At 42.8% G+C, this 19,008-nt stretch overlaps 4 non-coding genes and 1 pseudogene across 4 annotated transcripts; 2 read left to right on the plus strand and 3 right to left on the minus strand.

Moving 5' to 3' along the window:
- The first annotated feature begins 11,667 nt into the window (after positions 1-11,667).
- On the plus strand, positions 11,668-12,240 carry LOC116751778 (annotated as a pseudogene).
- Positions 12,241-14,295: 2,055 nt separating this feature from the next.
- Positions 14,296-14,377, plus strand: TRNAL-AAG. The gene has a single exon. It is a non-coding gene; the product is annotated as a tRNA-Leu (tRNA).
- Positions 14,378-14,710: 333 nt separating this feature from the next.
- On the minus strand, positions 14,711-14,783 carry TRNAV-AAC. Its single transcript has one exon. It is a non-coding gene; the product is annotated as a tRNA-Val (tRNA).
- Positions 14,784-15,080: 297 nt separating this feature from the next.
- On the minus strand, positions 15,081-15,152 carry TRNAP-UGG. The gene has a single exon. It is a non-coding gene; the product is annotated as a tRNA-Pro (tRNA).
- Positions 15,153-17,648: 2,496 nt separating this feature from the next.
- Positions 17,649-17,721, minus strand: TRNAT-UGU. Its single transcript has one exon. It is a non-coding gene; the product is annotated as a tRNA-Thr (tRNA).
- Positions 17,722-19,008: the final 1,287 nt, after the last annotated feature.

Raw genomic sequence — 19,008 nt, forward strand, 5'->3', positions numbered from 1 at the left:
AAGTTCATTTTCTAAGTCTGTGAGTCTGTTTCTGTTTTGTAAATAAGTTCATTTTTTTTAGATTCCACATACAAGCAATATCATATGATATTTATTTTTCTCTGTCTGACTTACTTCACTTGATATAATAATCTCCAGGTCCATCCATGTTGCTGCAAATGGCAGTATTTCATTCCTTTTTTGGCTGAGCAATATTCCATTGTATATAGGTACCACATCATCTTTATATATTCATCTGCTGATGGACATTTTGGTTGCTTCCATGTCTTGGTTATTGTAAACAGAGCTGCAATAAACATTAGGGTGCATGTATCATTTCAAACCATGTTTTTTTCCAGATATATGTCCTGGAGTGGGATTGTAGCTCATACTGTAGCTCTATTTTTAGATTTTTAAGGAACCTCCATCCTGTTCTCCATAGTGACTGTACCAATTTACATTCCCACCAACAGTGAAGGAGGGTTCCCTTTTCTCTACACCCTCTCTAGCATTTATCGCTTGTAGATTTTCTGATCATGGCCATTCTGACTGTTGTGAAGTGATACCTCATTGTACTTTTGATTTGCATTTCTCTAATAATTAGCAATGTTGAGTACCTTTTCTTGTGCCTCTTGGCCACCTGCATGTCTTCTTTGGAGAAATGTCGATTTAGGTTTTCTGCCCATTTTTTGATTGGGTTGTTTGTTGTTTGGATATTGAGCTGCATGAGTGGTTTGTAAATTTTGGAGGCTAATCTCTTGTCCATAGTATCATTTGGCAATATTTTCTCCCATCCTGTGGGCTGTCTTCTCATTTTGTTGTGGCTTCCTTTGCTTGCAAAAGCTTTTGAATTAAATTCTGTCCCATTTGTTTATTTTTGTTTTTATTTCCATTACTCTGGGTGACAGATTGAAAAAGATGTTGCTGTGATTTATATCAAAGAGTGTTTTGCCTATGTTTTCTTCTGAGTTTTATAGTATCCAGTCTTACATTTAGGTCTTTAATCCATTTTGAGTTTATTTTTATGTATGGTGTTAAAGAATGGTCGTTTCATTTTCTTACATGTACCTGTCCAGTTTTCCCCTCACCATTTATTGAAGAGACTGTCTTTTCTCCATTGTGTAGTCTTGCCTCTCTTGTCATAGATTAATTGACCATAGGTGTGTGGGTTTATTTTTGGACTTTCTATCCTGTTCCATTGATCTATATTTCTGTTTTTCTGCCAGTACCATACTTTTTTGATGACTATAGCTTTTTAGTGTAGTCTGAAGTCAGGGAGTCTGATTCTTCCAGCTTCGTTTTTCTTTCTCAAGATTGTTTTGGCTATACAGTGTCTTTTGTGTCTCCATACAAATTTTAAGATTTTTTTGATCTGTGAAAAATGCCATTGGTAACTTCATAGGGATTGCATTGAATCTGTAGATTGCCTTGGGTAGTATAGTCATTTTAACAATATTGATTCTTCCGATCCAAGAACATTGCATATCTTTCCATCTGTTTGTTTCATATTTGATTTCTTTCATCAGCATCTTATAGTTTATCCCTAGGTATTTTATTCTTTGATGCAATGGTAAAAGGTATTGTTTCTTTCATTTCTCTTTCTGATCTTTTATTGTTAGTGTATGGAAGTGCAACAGATTTCTCTGTATTAATTTTGTTTCCTGCAACTTTACCAAATTTATTGATGAGCTCTAGCTGTTTTCTGGCAGCATCTTTAGGATTTTCTATGTATAGTATCATGTTATCTGCAAACAGTGACAGTTTTACTTCTTCTTTTCCAATTTGGATTCCTTTTATTTCTCTAATTGGCTAGGCTAGGACTTCCAAAACTATGTTGAGTATAAGTGATGAGAGTGGACATTCTTGTCTTATTCCTGATCTTAGAAGGAATGCTTTCAGCTTTTTACCATTGAGTATGAGGTTAGATGTAGGTTTGTCATATATGGCTTTATTATATTGAGGTAGGTTCCCTCTATGCCCACTTTCTGGAGAATTTTATCATAAACAGGTGTTGAATTTTGTCAAAAGATTTTTCTGCAACTATTGAGATGATCATATGGTTTTTATTCTTCAATTTGTTGATGTGGTGTATCACACTGACTGATTTGCAGATATTGAAGAATCCTTGCATCCCAGGGATAAATCCCACTTGATCATGGTGTGTGATCCTTTTAATGTATTATTGGATTCAGATTGCTAGTATTTTGTTGAGGCTTTCTGCAACTATGTTAACCAGTGACATTGGCCTATAATTTTCTTTTTTTGTGGTATCTTTGTCTGGTTTTGATATCAGGGTGATGGTGGCCTCATAAAATGAGTTTGGGAGTGTTCCCTCCTCTGCAATTTTTTGGAATAGTTTCAGAAGTGTAGGTATTAACTCTTCTCTAAATGTCTGATAGACTTTGCCTGTGAAGCCATCTGATCCTGGACTTTTGTTTTTTGGGAGATTTTAAATCACAGTTTCAATTTCAGTACTTATGATTGGTCTATTCATATTTTCTATTTCTTCCTGGTTCCGACTTGGGAGATTGTACCTTTCTAAGAATGTGTCCATTTCTTCCAGTTTGGCCATTTTATTGGCATATAGTTGCTTGAGGTACATATAAATTTTAAATTATTTTACATTCCTGGTTGAATGACCCTTTTATGGAATATCCCACTATATCTCTAGCTTTGCTTTTTACTTTAATGTCTGTTTTGCCTGATATTAACATAGTTTCATCAACATTTTTTACATTGTTGGCATAGCATGTATTTGTCCATTCTTTTGCTTTATACTGTTAATACCCTTAATTTTAAGAGAATATTTTGTGTACAGTTTATGCTTTTTTAAAAATTGAGCCTGACAATTTTCATCATTTTTTGACATATTTAGTCCACTTACATTTAGTATGATGTCTGTGATAGTTTTCTAAGGCTGCCATAACAGAGTACCACAGAGTGGGTGGCTTAAACAACAGAAATTTGTTTTCTCACAGTTCTGAAGACTAGAAGTCCAAGATCAAAATGTCAGCAGGTTTGGTTTCTTTTGAGGCCTCTCTCCTTGGCTTGCAGATGGCTGCCTTCTCACTACGTCTTTTCCTCTGTGTGTTTTTGCCCCTCATGTCTCTTTTGTGTGTCTAAATTTCCTCTTTTTAATAAGGACACCACTCAGATTGGATTAGGACTTGCCCTAATAGCATCATTTTAACTTAATCACATTTATTAGGCTCTATCTCCAAATATAGTCACATTCTGAGGTACTTGGGGGTTAGAGCTTCAATGTATGAATATAGGGGGGATACAATTCAGCCCCTAACAATATCTGATATATTTCAGTTTAAACTCATAATCTTACTATTTGGTTTTTCACTTGTTCCACTTGTACTAATTTCTCCCTGCCTTATTATTATTGTTATTATTATTATTAATTAGGTAATATTTTTCATTCTTTTCTTTTTCTTTAATAACTTCTGGCATACTTGGTTACTAGTGTCTAATCCAAATAAATATTTTTGCTACTTCCTGCTTAACATGAGGACCTCAGAACACTTTACCCATTATTTTTTGTAAAAGGCAACTCTTAGTCTTCTTACTGCACTTCTTAATGTAATCTGTCTTTTTTAATGGATGCTGTTAAATTTTTTCTTTTTGTTTTGATTATCCACAGTTTACACTATGTATTTCTTTTTATTCACCTTGCTTTTGACAAATACAGCTTCTATGACTTGAGGTTTTCTATCACTTTTGGAAATATCTTTACCACTATTTTTTTCAAATATTGTTTCTGCCCTATTCTCTTTTTCCCCTCTGCTTTTGAGACTCCAGTTACATTTAAGTTAGACCTCACTGAGTCCATATGTTTCTCATGCTCTTTCCCATATTTTATGTTCTTTTTCTGTGTTTCAGCCTTGATTTTTCTATCGACCTACTGCTCTCCTCACTTGTGTCTAAACTGCTCCTAAATCCATTTATTACGTTCTTAGTTTAGTTTTTGATTTTTTTTCATTCTAGAGTTTTATTTGAATGTTTTCATAGATTACACCTGCCTGGTGAAATTATCCATCTTCTTTTCTTTTCTCTTGAATATAATAATAATAGTTATTTTAAAGTCTCTAAAAGGTAATGTCAATATATGGATCTCCTTTGAGTTTGTTTCTTTTTCTTCTCTCTTGATTTTTGGTCATTTTATCCTTGCCCTGGAATACGTTGTATTTTTCTTGAATGGAAAACATTGTGAATTACATATTAAGAGATAGTCTGAAGCTCTGGATGATAATGTTTTCCTTCTGTCATGCAGCTAAAATGTCAGCAGATTTTAATCTAGCCTATGAATGACCTGAAGGAAGCTGGGTCAGTATTTATGAGAATTTGTCTATTTCTGATTAATTATTATTCCTAGGGTATAGTCCTTCTGTGGTCTTAGCTGGAAACCTGGGATATTTTTGAGGGCTTTGAACTCCAATTTTTGTCTCCCAGATCTATGAGATTACTGAAAGCTCTGCTCAGCTTTCCAGCCATTAGACCCTTTGCTGCTTAAATCAACAAATTCCTTGAAAGAAAAAGCACCACAGAACATCCACCTCATCTCAAAATACTTCCCTTCTATCTGGGACCTCAGCCTCTCAAGTCATGGTTGCTTTGCTATTGTTATGATGCCTTCAAAAAATTTTGCTTTCTTGTATTTTATCCAACTTCTATAATTGTTCTCATTGTGAAAGTTGCTCTAATACAAATTACTCCACTATAGCTAGAAATTTTTTCTTCTTTATTTAATTTTTATTTTTAATTGTGTGAAACATTTGCCAAAACCAAACTATAAACAAAAGTACATTCAAAGATGCCTAGTTTCTATCTCTGTCTTCTCCAAAATTTCTTCCTTCTTCCTATATGAAACACATTTTTATTAGTTTTTGGTTATCCATTCATTTTTCAATTTTGAAAATATAAACAAATGTATATATATACATATATAATTATCCTCCTTTCTTACACAAGAGATAGCATACTATGTACACCGTTCTGCACTCAACATTATATCCTGAAGATCACTTCAGCATAGCAGATAGAAATACTTTGTGTTGTTTTTTACAGTTGTATAGTACTCCATCGTGTGGCTATATTATAACTTGATCAGACCACCTTTAGTGAGCTTTCAATTTTTGTTATTATGAAAAAAATTTGGACACGTATGAAGTTAGAGAGAATGGTTTAATAAATGTCCATGTACCTATCACCTAGCTTTGACAATTATCAACTAATGGCCAATATTGTTTCATCTGCTCTTCCACCCACCTCTCCCTGCCTCCCTCATCTGTGGATTATATGGAAACAAAAATTCAGGAATCATATAACTTCATTACATGTAAATATATTAGTGTGTTTCTCTAAAAGATAAGGAAATTAAAAAAAATAGAATGAACATTTTAAAAGAATTTCTAACAGAGAAATATTGATATTGACATCTCATGGACATTTATGTCACAGTTACTACTGTCTTTATAGTGTTTAAAGTTTGGGGGAGTAATTTGAATACCCTGAGACACTTGAAAAGTTATTTTAGAAAATTACACTTACGCATTAAAGTAAAACAGAATACTTCTATTTATTCGAGGTAGTTTTCAAAATAAAAAAGAAGGTATCAGTTCAGACTTCCTTGTAATTTATTTGAGAAAAAAATTATTTGAGAAAAGACTACGTCTATAGCCTTTAGAATTTTTAAAGATAAGGAATAATTGCTATTAATAGACTTTTCTCGCTTCCCTACTGTGGGTCTTCAAGCCTCAATCTATCTTGATTTAGGATGGATCAAGGAGAAAAACACTGAATTTGAATATGAGATTCAAGTGTGATTTTTAATGGACTGGATTTAGAATACTTAAGTGAGTTTTAGTCTAACCACCCAACTCTTGAATATGCATGAGATATCATGAAAAAATGGGGATGAAAGAATTGAGATGTCCTATTTAAAAGCAGTGGTTGTACAAAAATAAAGGCGTTTCCTTGTTTGTACAAGATCAACTGGAGCCTGTTCAGTATAATGAATGGTAATATAGGAGATGTCACATGGCAATACAGTATATGTTTCCCAGGATGTAGACAGTAGGCTTGCAGTGATTCATGGGAGGCTGAAATCATGGTGGATTGAGTTTTGGGGTAGTTTGAAAGGAGAAGATGTGCTCAAGCTCGATTTTGGAGAATTAGTAATGACCGAGGAAGACTAGAGGAAACAGACATAGTACAGTCGTCCCCAGGTATACATGGGGGATTTACTCCGGGATCCCCTCTCCCCAGTGGATACCAAAACCTCTGCAGGCTCAAGTCGTTTTTATAAATGGTTAAGTTGCATATAACCTGTGCTCATCCTCCCATATACTGTAAATCATCATTATATTACTTAACCTAATACAATGTAGATGGTATGTGAATAGTTGCCAGTGCATGGCAAATTCAAGTTTTGCTTGTTGGAACTTTCTGGAGTTTTTTTTTTTTTCCTGAATACTTTCAATCTATGGTTGGTTGACTCTGCAGATCCAGAAGCCAGAGATACAGAGGGCTGACTGTAATCTCCGATGGGGAAAAATGGTTTGAGCAAAAGTGTAGACATTGAAAACCATCAGATGTATAAAGAGGATAAGAGGAATAGGCTGAAAAGGGAGAAGAGTGGTAAATGCTCTAAGTCATGTCCTCAGCAGCCAATGTGCTGAAAACCAATTTGCTAGAACCCAATTCCGTTCTCTGTTCTCTGGTCTTCTGCCTCTCCCTCTAAGCATCTCCCTCAATGTGTTCCTTGCCTCCAGCTGAAGGAGCTGGAAGCAAGAGCACACAAAGGGGTACATAAAAAAAACCTGTAACAAAGACACTGTTTTATGATGGTCTCATCTTATCAATAACCAATGCTGTGGCTGGACCAGCCCTTGTGGTTCCTATTATGATTGCAACATACCCTTCAGCAGTAGCCATCAGGAAACTTTGAAAAAATAGAGGTTTATTACATACACAACACACCTGGGACCACACAGTGAGGCAGCAAGTAGAGAAAGAGAAAGAAAGAGAGTGGGCCTGGGGTCCTGCTTTTACAGGGGTCAAGGATGGGGGGCTAGGACTTTAGGGGATCACTCTTCATTAGTTAATTTAAACATAAGACCATGAATTTAAATCACAGGAAGAGGGAAAAAAAACAAGCAGCCCAAATGGCCAATTATTGAAATCAACCAGGACGTATAAAACAAAGGAGCCTCTGTGGGGAGAGGCAGCCAGTCTCTGACTCTTTGCCTGGCAACGTGGCTGGCAATGTGTTCATTCCACACAGTCTTCTTTGAAGTGGATGCCTTCAAAGAAGTGGCAATCAAAACTTAAGTCAGGTACTTGCATTATAAAAAAACACAAACAAACAAACAAAAAAAGCCACTGTCTGAGCTTATACTACAGACACCTGAAAATATAAGGATTAAGAAGAAACAAGTTTGGTGACTTAGCCATGTGGCAGGTAAAGTGCCACCATACTGGTCAGTGAGAAAATTAATTAATTCTGTAGGACATAAAGCCCAAAATAGAGAAACCATAAAATTTATCATTCAACATGAGACACTCTTGAGAGTGAAAGGGAGTGTTATCCAGGATTACGCTGGGACAACAGGCATAATAACTAGACCACAGGCTTGTCCACAGAAAAACGTGAAGGGCACTGAGCTTAAATAAACATCTAACAGGGTTTGGGAAGACACCCAGCTCCCATGCCACCATCTGACTCTCTCAAAGATGGGTGCTTTTCTTTCCCTCCCACTAGGAGGGACAGAATTGTGTTCAGTTCCCACTTTTGATTCAAGTGCAACATCTCACCCAGTGCTCTGCATACCATAGGCCTCCAGTAGACGCAGGCTGACTTCACAGGGCAGGAAAAGGACAGGTGTGGATGGCGCAGTGCAGGGAGAGCCAATTGGGGTGGTCACAGGTAAAGACCCCATGTGGGCCTGGGAGGTCACTGGGGAACCATTGAAATGTGTCTGTGGTGGGGGGTAGAGCACCAAGAAACCTGCCCCCCCATTCTTGTGCCCTGTGCCCCTCCCATGACCAGATTTCTCCACACTGTCCCACTGGCCCTTCTTCTGGTCCTGTCCCCAAGCTCCCTGTTTGGTTTTCTTTAATTATAAACTTGGGAGCTTCTGCTCCAGGGCTGGAGTTTGTGGGTCCCCTGGGACTTCACAGCTTTCCCTTCCTCACTCAGGTTCAGTGTTAAGCACCTGCATGGGCAGCGGGGGACAGTTCTGCAGCCCAGGCTGGGAGGCAGCCCGTGGAAGGTGGATGGGAATCAGGGAGTGGGCTCAGATACACGGGTCCTGGCTCTGTCCCCATCTGCCCACCACCGTCTCCTTGACTAAGTTCACTTTCTCCACACCCCTTTTGCTGAGAGGAGGCTGTTGCCTGTCTGAGGCCCACTGTCTGAGCTAGAGAGTCACAGGGAGGCTGAGGGTGACGTGGACACCCACAGCTGGGCTGAGAGGTTGGTGGGAGCTGAGGAAGGTCAGAGCTGGGGGGCTCCTCCCTGACCCCTCTGACCCAGTAAGTGCAAACAAAGAAAGGAGGATGAAATGATTTTGAGGCTGGAATCTCCTTCACAGGGTATTTGCTGAGTTTGTTTTCTTCCAGGGAACCCACCTTTAGGTGAGGGTCTTTACCTGTTACCCGCCTCTCTCCTTTTTGCAGTTCCTATTACTGATTGCTGGTCATTTTGCATTTCTATTTATCAGCATTTTCTCTTCCTGTTATTTTCTGCCTCTGTTAGTTTTTATTTTCTTTTGTGGGGATGAGGGCGTGGGCATATATCTTCTAGTGTTATGCCTATTCTCACTCTTTCTTCCAGTCCTCTTCCCTTGATCTACTTCTCCCTTTTTCTTAACTTAGTGTCTCATTGACCTTTTTCTGTTCTCTTTCCCTCTGTCTGGATTGGGGGGCCACAGTGATGGGTTGAAGAGTTTTCTAAAGCAGGAAGACAGAGGATGAGTGGAGAGAGATGCAGGTAAAGAGGCAGGGAGGAGAGGGGATGTTGAGTCGTTTCTTCCCCAAAAGGTGACTTGTTTTATGGTGTCATTTCTAGGCAGAAAAATGAGCTCGCTAACTAAACACCTATAGTTACAGTGCAAGAAATGAGCATGTGAGATGCCAGAATAATTTCTTGAATTGTTTTGCATAATACAATTACTCATTCAACAAATATGTGCTGAGAACAAAATATATGCCAGGCCCTGTCCTAAGAGCCTGAGATCCCACCATGTGCAAAAGTGGCATCAGTGAATATAGGTTTTAGTCGAGAAATTAGGAGTATAACAAAATTCATGTGAATTAAATGTAGCATGCCCAATGGTGTTTAGTGCAATGAAAAACATAAGGCAGGTTAGGAATGAGAAGGAAAAAAGGATTTCAACTCGAAATAGATGTGGAGGAAGGCCTAGCTAAGAAGGTGAGGAGCAGGTAAGGGAACAAGGTGGAATACACCTGGCGAGAGTATTATATGAGGAGGTAAGGGCAAGCCTCACATCCGCCTGCTCTGTTGGAGGAACGGAAGGGAGGCCAGTGAGACTTGAGTGGAGGAAATTCCAGGGAGAGCAGAACATACATGCTTTTGCCTATGGATGCTCCAGCAACATCTGTTGAAAAGGCTGTCCTTTCTCTGAGAAATTGAATTGTTTTTGCCCCTTTGTCAATGTAGTGTATACAGAAGTAGAAATACAATGTCGTACATGAAACATATAATGCCATAAACCAACGTTACCTCAAAAAAAAAAAAAAAAGGCAAGCAGCAAAAAGGATAGCAACAACGATGACTAAAAGATTAGTTGGGGAGAAAATATTTGCAAACCACGTATTTGACAAAGGACTTGTAGCTGGACTAAATAAAGAACTTATCAAAACTTAATATTTTAAAAAGTTGTCCACATTAACAGAATCAAGGGAGGGAAAATCACATGATCATCTCAATTGCTGCAGAAACAGTATTTGACAAAATTTAGTACCCTTTTATGATAAAAACATTCAACAGACTAGGCGTAAAAGTAAACAGGTGAATGGTTAAACAATCTGTGGTACATTTATACCATGGAATATTACTCAGCAATTAAAAAAGAAAGAAATCCTATTGATATAACTGGAATGGATCCCAAGGCAATTATGCAGAGTAAAAAAGCCAGTCTCTAGAGGCTACATATTGTCTTACTCCATTTATATAGCATTCTTGAAGCAACAGAATTAGAGACAGAAAATAGACTAGTGGTTGCCACGGGTTAGGGATGGGAGACAGGAGAAATTAGAGGGGTTGTATGTGGCTATAAAAGAGTAGCCCAAGGGAGTCTTGTGGTGATGGAACAGTTCTATATCTTGATTGTGACACATGAAGGTACACATGTGATAAAATTGCTATATATCAGGTCCTGGGGCAGGAAGGGGCAGCAGTGCAGCTGTTATCTGTCACTGGGGGTCGACTGTGGCCCAGTGCCATCTCTTAGATTCTCCCCTGTCCCCTTAAAAAAAAATGAGAAGTAGTGAGTCAAACAAAGAATCATGCCCCTTGAGAACTAGGTAAATTTAAATCTTGGGTAGCCTAATAGACAATGTTCAATCATGACATTGAAAAAACATGCAGTTTTGGTGTGCTGTGTTTTCATTTTTATTTGTCTCTAAGTGTTCTGCAGTTTCCCTTGTGATTTCTTCATTGATCCACTGGTTGTTTAAGATTGTATTGTTTAGTTTCCACAAATTAGTGAATTAAAGTTTTACTTCTGTTATTGAAAAAGAAAGATGTACATTTTAAATTAATGGAAATTATATAAGTTTAAATAGTGAGCTGATTCCAGTGTAAATAAAGAATGAGAAAATGAATGTGCTGGGGAAAAAAATTGCTATATAGAGATATGGAGAAATCTGAAAACTCTATGGGTTGTACCAATATCAATTTCCAGTTTTGTTACTGCACTATACTTATACAAGATGTCATCATTGGAGAGAGCAGGTGAAAGGTACATGAGACCTCCCTGTACATTTCTTTGCAACTTTATGTGAACCTACAATTATTTCAAAATATTTTCTTCCTTCCTTTCTTTCTCTCTTTCTTTGAGCCCAGGTTCCAAATTAACATTCTAAGAAGTTAATGCTCTAATGTGTAGATAGTAAGAGCCCTGCTAATGTCAGGGGCTGTGGTCAGTTCATGATTCCATGTGGATTTACAGATACATTTTCTAATCCACACTGAGGACCTCACTGTGAAGCAGTGGGAGGGCCTGTTAATAAAATGACTGAGTGGAAGTTCGTGTTATTATTATTAAAACACGAAATACTCAGCTAAGGCCAATCTCTTCAGGCCCATGAGGCCTGAAAGACACACACATTGGTTGAAAAGCAGACAGCTATACAAAGTTATAAAAATCACACCACAATCTTTACATTAAGATTTAACATAAGCACCAGGAATAAAGCCACCGAATGCAGCAGTAATTCCAGAGTATTGGTTACCCTCTTCTCTTCGAATCTCCCATCTAAACTCAGAGCCCTCGGGACAGAAATCAGGATACTTTTGTCTTCTAGAATTTGAGCCAACCATTCAAATGAGGTTTTGGAAAATTTAATAACATAAAAATCTAAGTTTAAAAAACGTGATTCAAGGCGTAGCTCCGATCTTGCTAAAAACGCCTTTTGGGAGGTTGAGCTGCTTGCACAATGTTGGGAATGAATGAGCCGTCCCAGCTCTATGAAGAGAGCAATGACGTGCAGATGGACCTGATGCCTGGCAAGAGTGACCTTCTACAGATGCAGGTAGGCAGCGGGAGCCGGGAGCCATCCCTGAACCCCCGCACCGGAGCCCTGCCACAGCCCGACCAGGACGGCCCAATGGAGGAGGAGGCGGCCCAGCCAACGGCGGAGCCCCAGGGGGACAGAGGCCTTGCCAACCGGCCCAGCTCTGGGGAGTAGCCAGGCCAGATCGCCAGCCATGGCTTGGAGAAGGTGGGGGAGGGGGGAGGGGGTACGACGAGAAAGACTAGGAATTTGATGACTGGGAGGACGACTGCGACTATCTGGCAGAGGAGCCGCTGAGTGGTGCAGGCTGCAGTTTCAGCAGCCCTTGGAGGAGACAACGTGCTTCTGAGAACCTCCAGAGTAAGAGAAGCAGCTCTGGATGGCGGGTTTCAAATGCGTTATGAAAACACCTCTTTTGATCAGTTGGCTTTTATGGAAAAGCTTTTTTCACTTATGGTTGGCAATCGTTTGACCGAAGAACTCGGCTGTGATTGATATGATACAGAGTAGTTAAGTGATTTGGGAGAGACCCAGCGTTCCACCGTCTCTCGGGTTCTTTCCAAATAGGTCTGTGCCAATGGAAAACTTGATCTTAAAAAGATTTTTTTTTCTTATTTAATTAAATTAATTAATTAATTTTTGCAGAGTAGAATAGGGCAGGGACAGCACAGTTATGAAAAAGGAAGATAATTGGTAAAGAAATAGGCTGTTAGTACTGTTGAATCCTGTTTTCAAGAATGTCCTAAAACACCTATGGTTTTGACTTTGTTATTGATACAGATTATTTTTCTTGCATTGGGGAAAATATCTTTCATATGTAAGGGATGGTTTTGCAAGAATAAGTCATGACCAAGACAAACTACCAGCACAAGAGCCCACTGTATTTGTTGCATGACAAAGAGTAACTAATTTGTCCAATTAAAGACACGATCTTTTTGAGTTATTTGGACTGAAAGCATTTAAATTATTTATTTACTTATTTATTTGCCACACCGCGAGGCTTGCAGGATCTTAGTTCTCCGACCAGGGATTGAACCCGCACCCTCAGCAGTAATATCACCGAGTCCTAATCCCTGGACTGCCAGGGAATTCCCTTGTCTGAAAGTATAAGGAGAAAACTTTGAAGATTCCACTTTGTGATCTATCCAAGCTGTGGCTATCAAAGGCTAAATTTTTAGTGTAAGATAAATTGAGTATTCTTCAGTATCCCTAAAGGATAATCAAGCCCCCAAAGAAATATGTATTGTGTGTGCTATGTCTTAAAATGTGTTTCCAAGATCATCTGAAATTTTGCTTGTACTACTGTATCTTAATCATTTAGATAGCTACTGTGATCTATAATTCAAGAAAATACCTTGCCTTGACTATTTTTAAAAGTAAAATTTAAGACGTCCTTAATAAAGTTTCAAATTTGAGACATTAAAATGTATGTGAAAGTACAAGAAAACAAACTATTTCTAACATCCTTATACTCTAGAGCAAGTGTCTGTTTTACTTGCTCTCTGTTTTTCATTTAACTTTACAGGCAAAAGACTGTTTCAACGTCATAATGTAAGAACTGTTAAGTGAAAATTGTCAAGTAAAAAGAAAGCCCTAACATCTAAAAGAGACTTTATGAACACTCATGTCCGTCAACGCTTAAAGGTTTTAAACCTGCCCAGAAATCCCCCTCAGTATCTGAAGTTTCCTTCTCTAGTTAAGCTTGTTATTGGTTATGCACTGGCATTCGAGGTAATTTTTTTCTTTTTAAAGCACAATTCAAGTGTGTATCTGAAGCAAAATCACGCACTGATGCAGGTAAAAATCAACAGAAAACCAAACTGGAAATTAGTTCACCAAATAGTGATGGTTGTCTCTGAGTTTGGGGCTTGTAGATTAATTTTTTCCTATATGTTTTTTCTTGGATTTGCTATTTTTTAAGAAGTGGGTTTTTATAATGAGGGGCGGGGGGGGGGTTGTCTCCGTACAGTGTGCAGTCAGGCGTGTTTTGTCAAGACCCCATACCTCCATACCTCCAGCTGGAACCTTTGTTTCAAGGGTGGAAGCATCAGGCAACAGAGCTGCATGGATGGAGGCTTCTGAGACCGCCAAGGTAGTCACTAATGAACCACTTCTGAATGTGTCGGTGTTATTTGCCAAAAAATGTTATGGGTTAAACAAAAAAGAATTGGGAGGAAGTAGTGCAGTGTTTCCCCTTCCTTTTTTTAATTCGTAAAAACAACACAAGCTCACGGGTAAAACAAAACAAAACAAGTGATAGTGTAGAAGGCTTCCCCTGCGTCCACGCCCACTCCCCCAAAGTGAACTGCAGGAGTGACTTCTTGAGTTTCCTTCCCAAAAACATTGTGTGCGTCTGTGCTTCGCGAATCCTCCTTTGTCAGAGAGCTCGCAGAGCGCAGATTCCACGCCGGTGGCTCTGGGCAATCTAATTCTGCTAGTTGGAGTGTGGTTCTGCTGACCTGTAGACCCACTCCAACAATTGATTTCCCACAGGACCCTGCGGGTGTTATCTAAATTGAAAAATAACACCCAAGACGTGGCCAAAGGCAGGGTAGCGTGGCCGAGCGGTCTAAGGCGCTGGATTAAGGCTCCAGTCTCTTCGGAGGCGTGGGTTCGAATCCCACCGCTGCCAGCTTGTTTATCCCTTTTTCTCCCCCACCCCATTCATCACAAAAAGGATTATGCAAATTGGACGCTCAACCGCGGGCCCCGCCCTCACTCGGAGCTTGGGACTGCGTTCACCAGCCTGCTGAGATATATCTCAGCCCAGGGCGCGCCGAAGTCCCAGACCGCAAATTGGGTGGGCCCGAGGATGAGTCGGGGAACCCAGCGCTGTAGATGCTGGTTCTCCCCTCCCTGGAAAACCGGAAGAGGTGATGATGGGATGTCTTGAACTGGGACCAAACTTACTCCAAAGTAATAAATTTCAAGAAGCAAAAAAGGAAAGCCAGTCGGGAGCTCACGCTGTTTCCGCCCGGTTTCGAACCGGGGACCTTTCGCGTGTTAGGCGAACGTGATAACCACTACACTACGGAAACAGGCCCGTCAACCCTCCTTCGTAATACTACTGAAAATCTCTCGTTAGGAAAACTTCTTGTGAGTACGGTGCATACACAGCTTTATGGTGGTGAAACAACGGTCCCACGATCCAGATCATTGGAAACGCCCACAGAAGGCTCTCCACCCAATCTCTTACCGGCAAGCTGCTCACCCACTCTTCTACCTGCACTTCTTTCCCATCCCGGAACTCTTGGTGATGCCCACTGCCCGTCCAGGACGAAACCTGTCCACATAACAAGAAATTATCAGAAGGTAAATGAAAAAAGAAAAAAGTGGGGCTCGTCCGGGATTTGAACCCGGGACCTCTCGCACCCAAAGCGAGAATCATACCCCTAGACCAACGAGCCACCCGGTAAAGTAGCCGCTGATTCAATCCTTGATATGCTTCTAGGTGGAGTCGTTTAATCGCTGAGAAAGTAAACATTTTTTTCTGGTATAATGAAAGCGTTCTCTGGATCTCCGAGTCTCTCACGCCCAACCTATCCCTGTTCGACCGTCTTCGCGTCAGCTGTTAACTCTCAGCAGTAGATAGTTCGCTCAGCATAAAAGCTCGGTATCCCCTGGCCCCTCTGAGATCTCCTGGAATCCAAATGAGCGCCTCATTGCTAAGGCTACTCGGGCAGCAGGCAGGGGCGTCCTTCCACTTTGGGGACTCCTCCTCTCCCAGGGGAGCCCAAATAAGGCGCAAGTCTGGAGGCCCAAGGGCAGGGTACAGAAGCCGGGAGAGCCGGGGGGCTCCTGGAGAGAACCGGGAGCCGGGCTTGTAGGGGACGCGGGATGGACTAGGTCCCGAGCCGCGACAGACGAAATGAAACCTGGGTAGTTCCTTCCTATGAAGTGCCTGGTAAGGGCAGGAGGGAGGGCGGGAGGGGCCCTTTTCTTTATCGTTTTATGAAAATGTTAAAAACAACATATACTTATTTGCAAAATATTCAGAAAGTGTAGGGAAGTGAGAAATGAGAAGCATAAATGAGATGGCCAGGAACCCCGCTCCCTCAAAGGGTGACCGACCAAGGTAGTTGGTGCACAGCCCCCCGAGGCTAGCATCGGTGCGCGCGCGCACACACACACACGCGGCGCCCAGGCCGCGTGTCTTGGCTACCCGCCCTAGCTGCGTTCTCCCGGGATCGCCCCAGAACAGTCGCGCGCCCAGTGAACCGGAGGCCCGGGCTGTGCGGGCGCTTTCCTCCTCCAGTTCCACTGGGTTATTTAGTAGTACAAAGCAGTGATTCGGAATCCCTGCTTTCAAAGTTCACGAAAATCCACTCAGAGTGGACCCAAAAGTTTATTTTTGTGCCACCAGCAGAGAAATTCCCTACACGGATGGCTGTTACAAAAGAGAGAGACAAATGGTGGTTAAACTACTCCGAGGGGGAAAAAGTGCTATTTTTTCCATTGCCACTCTCCGAGATCTTGCTCAGCCCTCTGACCTGACCTCACCTCTCTACTCGCTGCCGCTCCTCCTCTCGGCCTCTTCCTTGGAGACCACGAGGCTAACGCACTCCATCCCCACCTGCTGTGGGCTTCCCCTCTTCCCGTGCGCACTCAGCGTTAGGTGGGCTCTCCTTTGCTTCCGGCGGCTGTGCGTCCTTGGCCTCCCAGTCACTACCGCCTCCGTGTTGCAAGCATTCGCTTCTATTCTCTGTGGAATTATATAAAGAGAAGTGCAAACAAATGTCCACACTCGTGACACCTGGACCTAAAAAGTGTAACTTTGTCACATTCGCTTCCAGTCTTTTTTAAAAACAACTATTTAGTTTTCCTTTTAACAAACAAAAAACAGTAATACATGCTGACCTTCTGACTTATTTTTTCTGTTAACGGAAGTCAAGTGTACAAAATGACCCTAAATCCTCAGTGAACATGGGGCCCCTGCCCAATGGGCAGAACCAGGCCCGCTGGAGGTCTCGGGTGCCCGCCCGCCCGCCGTGGCCTTCGCGGGCATGACCCATCCGAGGGGCCTTGGCAGAAGCAGAGCCCTGACTAGGCCCCGCCGCATCATCCGAGACCGCTGGAGCCCTCTCTCCAGCGGATGAGGACCCTCAGAAAAGCCCTGAGCGAGTCGCCATCCCACGTGAGGTCTAGCTTGGATCAGCGTTCGATAACAGAACCCGGGTCTCCTTCTCACCAGAAGAGAGAAAACCGCTCGCGGGAACCTGGGTAGACGCCCAGGAGGGGTGAATGAGGTGGGTCGGGGGGGGTGGCAGAGGAGGCACACACTTCCCTTCCTCACACAAACCAGCTCCCATCCAACGAGGCAGGCTTTCCATAAAGACCCGAATGGACTCGCCCCACACGGGCACGCTGAGGCACTTGCGCGTCCCGGACTCCCGGGATTCTTCAACCCCTATGTGACTGCCCTACTGGAAGGCCACCTCATTAAAGAAGCCCCTGCGGGGACCAATGGCAAGCTACGCGGGGTCTTAAACATCGCTCCACTCTCGACTAAAATAGTAGATTCCCAGGGGGCGGGGGCGGGAGGGCTTTCACAGGTGAGCCCCCAAGCAACGCAGAAAGAATTAGAGACCAGGGCAAGCCCCTGGCCGAGTGGAGCGACAGGAGGGGAACGGAAAGACCCGCCGTGAACTCGCGGAGAGGGCGCGCATAAGGAAGCGAGAGAGGGGTCGCGGGGGGAGAAGGCGCGCGGGGCCAGCAGAACCTGTGATCTCAAAGCCAGGGACGCAGTGGGTCTGGATCTTCGCGAGAGTAGACGGGAGGGAGGGACCGAAGGGTGGCAAGCATTTAAGAGGCACTTGAGAGGCAAAAACACATAATGGCGGAAATTCGTGTTGGGGTGTGCATTTTCAGCTCTTCAGAAGAGAGGGATGGAAAAATATCAGCGTAGGCCCCAGCGAGATTTGAACTCGCGACCCCTGGTTTACAAGACCAGTGCTCTAACCCCTGAGCTATGGAGCCAACTGCGAGTCGCCTTTCTGCGCACGAGTACTTGACACCGCTCTGGTCACCGCGCAGCCGCAGACACCAACATGCAGGAGTTAACTGACGACAGGCGGGGCCCACGTCCCTCGGCCAGTGAGCGCCCCGTCCGGCTGCCGCCCCCTCAGCTGCGGCGTCAGTGTCAGTGTCAGTGTCAGTGTCGCGGGCCGAGCTGCAAATCCTGGGAGAGAGCCCAGAGGCTAGAGGAAGAGAGTTGCGCCCGCTGGGGAGCGGAAGCTGTGAGAGATCTGGTGAGGGCGGGGCGCGCTGCGGGAGGGGGCGGGGCCACCAATGGGCTGAATACGAGGAGGGCCCGGGGTCTTCCGCCCGGCTTTGGGGTCTGGGGCGAAAACTTGTTGAGGATAGAGGTCCTATGACAGTAGGGGTCCGAGGTCGGGGCTCTGAGAGGAGGGCTAGAGAAAGGGTGTCAGTATGCCTGTCCTGAGAGGAATCCAGGTCTGGTCTGGGTTGGTGATCAGGAGGGAAAGATTGGTAGAGAAAGGTGGGAAAATCAAAAGGTCGATGTGTGAAGGACTGGAACGGGACAGGAGGTCCCTAGCCCCTACCGCAACTTAAGGCAAATTAGGAAAAGGAAATCCTTAGGGGCCCGTCTTGAATTTTGGGGGAGCTGGTTCCATCGGGGCCCCCCAAAGCACCCACGGGACAAAGGGAAGAGATTGAGAGCCCAGGTGAGGGACAGGAGCCCTAGCCCAGAAATGGTCAGAAACTGTGGCTGTAGTTGGTGGAACTTGGTCTGATGGCCCAACCCACCCTTTGGTCCCTGCAAGGCCAGATGACTTAGGTCACTGGGTGGCCAGGCCAGAGGAAGGTCCCTAGGTGCCCTCTTGTCTGGATGCTGAGGAGTGGTGTGAGGGTCTGGTTTCAAGGATGTGGGGTTTTATGTCTCAGCAGCTCACAAGGATCTAGGACCAATGAATGGATGGAGTCAGAAGGAACCCAAGTTAGGCCAGTCATTGTTCTCAGAGGCCCAGACATCTCAGAGATCTTATGATGGTCAAAGGATGGGAGAGGAAAATGCACACACACAGGCATACTCTCACACCAGCCTTGTGACATCCTAAGTCACTGCACCACCCTAGTGACCAAGAGAGAACATCTGTCGTACTGTCCACGTGTAATTGTTATGTAACTGTTGTTACATCTCTTCGAATATGTATGTATCTACATTGTTATTCTGCAAACTCTGATAGACACACAATCACATTCACAAACACAAAAGCTGAAAATATAAACACAGCCACCCCT

Source organism: Phocoena sinus, chromosome 3, assembly GCF_008692025.1.
Source record: "Phocoena sinus isolate mPhoSin1 chromosome 3, mPhoSin1.pri, whole genome shotgun sequence".
Taxonomy (NCBI): Eukaryota; Metazoa; Chordata; class Mammalia; order Artiodactyla; family Phocoenidae; genus Phocoena; species Phocoena sinus.